Raw genomic sequence first — 2,362 nt, forward strand, 5'->3', positions numbered from 1 at the left:
ATCTTGATTCTTTGAAACTTGATTCTTGAAGCTTTTTGACTCCTGATTGTTTGGAACTTTCTTAACTCTTGATTCTTTGACATCATCAAAATAATCTTGGAAGACATTGCTTCCACACTCGCAAGGCTCTAAGGGAGCGAGGGGTAGACCATTGTTGGATCTCTTGGACCTTAGCCTGAATGGGTTTCACCCCTTGCTCGGATACCAGTTGCCCTAAATACTCCTCTTGCCTCTAGGAAAATGAACACTTGGATAACTTCAAGAAGAATTGACCCTCAAGTAATACCTGAAATGCCTTTTCCAAAGGAAGCAAGTGCTCCATAAATGACTTTTTGTAAAGCAGAATGTCATAAAAAAGACAATAATGAATTTACGAAGTAAGGTTTGAAGATACTATTCATGGTCGCCTGAAACGATGAGGGTGCATTACACAGTTTGAATGGAATGACATGAAACTCATAGTGATCACGATGAGTTATTAATGAGGTCTTGCTCATGTCTTTCTCCTTCATCAATGTCTGATGGTACCCCTGTAGAAGGTCTAATTTGGAGAACCAGCAAGCACCTCCTAATTCATCAAGCAATTCATCTATGGTAGAGATTGGTAAGCAATCCTTTACCGTAATTGCATTAAAGGCATGATAGTCAACACAAAACCGCCAAGATCCATCTCTCTTCTTAACCAAGAGAACCGGAGATGAAAAGGGGCTCGTGCTTAGACGGATGATCATATTCTATAGCATAGACTCTACTTGATTCTCAATTTCTTGTTTTTGGAAGTATGGGTAGTGATACAAATGAACATTTACAAGTTCCAAATTAGGAAGGAGATGAATGGCATGATTAGTTGTGCATGATGGTGGTAGTGTTGTCAGAGTTTAGAAAAGGGAATCAAATTTATAGGTCAAGGAAGCAATTTTCGGATATGGTTGTGGTGATGTGTTGGGTTTGGTTGAAGGGAGCTTGAGTGGTATAACATGAATATGGAAGAAACCACTAGCCCTGTGATTTCAAACCAGGCGTCAGAGTTGTGGTGGTGTGATTAAGTGAAGTCCGATATCATTGTTCCCTTTCGGTTCTATGATCTGCCCGACATGCATGAACTTCATCATTAAGTCAATGTAATCCGTTGGAACAAGGTCGAGAGATTTTAACCACTGAATGCCTAATACCAAGTCCGCACCACATAACAACAAGACATGGAGGTCAATGGGGAAGACATGGCCCTGCATGTGAACAACGACTCCCACGCAAAGTTGATAACATTCAACTTCATTGCCATTACCCACCATGACCCGGAGTGGGTGTGTAGGTTGTGTATTGAGGCCTAAAGACCGAACCAGATGTGCCTGCACAAAGTTGTGTGTGCTACCCCCATCAATCAGAATGACCACATTCTGGTTAGAAATGCGGCCCATTAAGTGCAATGTTTCGGGTGCTAAGTGGCCCGAAAGTGCATGAAAGCTAATTTGGACCTGCGAGGAGTCCATTACTTCCTAGGGGTTGGTTTGCAATTCCAGAATGAGGGGGTCATCCTATTGGTTATCCACTTCATCGATGAGGAGGAGAAAAAAATTGGATGAATATTTGTGCCCTTGACTGAACTTCTCTTTGCAATTGAAGCAAAGCCCCTTCTCACGATGGATTGCCATCTCCTCTGGGGGCATACATTTAATTGGTAATGGAGGTGGTTTCGAAAGGGAAGGTAATAAGGGGGGTACATGGGTTAAAGTGGAAGTAATGGGGTAATGTGGTACCGAGGAAACATAAGGGTTAGGTCTATCGCGAAACGAATGACGATGGTCGTTAAACTTCTCTTCCTGAGTCGTGCCAGAGCTGCCGCTTGGACCAGTGATAATAGTTGGAGTGTATGCACTTCGCATAAGATGTCCGGAACCAGTATGAAAACAAAACAACTTAGGATGAATATTTGTGCCCTTGACTGAACTTCTCTTTGCAATTGAAGCAAAGCCCCTTCTCACGATGGATTGCCATCTCCTCTGGGGGCATACATTTAATTGGTAATGGAGGTGGTTTCGAAAGGGAAGGTGATAAGGGGGGTACATGGGTTAAAGTGGAAGTAATGGGGTAATGTGGTACCGAGGAAACATAAGGGTTGGGTCTATCGCGAAACGAATGACGATGGTCGTTAAACTTCTCTTCCTGAGTCGTGCCAGAGCTGCCGCTTGGACCAGTGATAATAGTTGGAGTGTATACACTTCGCATAAGATGTCCGGAACCAGTATGAAAACAAAACAACTTAGGAGGAATGGTGTCTATAAGCCGATAATACAGTTAGGCAGGGTCTCAAATTGCAAGAGGTACTCGCTGACTAAACTGTATTGGGTTAATTTGAACAGGG

Source organism: Glycine max, chromosome 1 (assembly GCF_000004515.6).
Source record: "Glycine max cultivar Williams 82 chromosome 1, Glycine_max_v4.0, whole genome shotgun sequence".
Taxonomy (NCBI): Eukaryota; Viridiplantae; Streptophyta; class Magnoliopsida; order Fabales; family Fabaceae; genus Glycine; species Glycine max.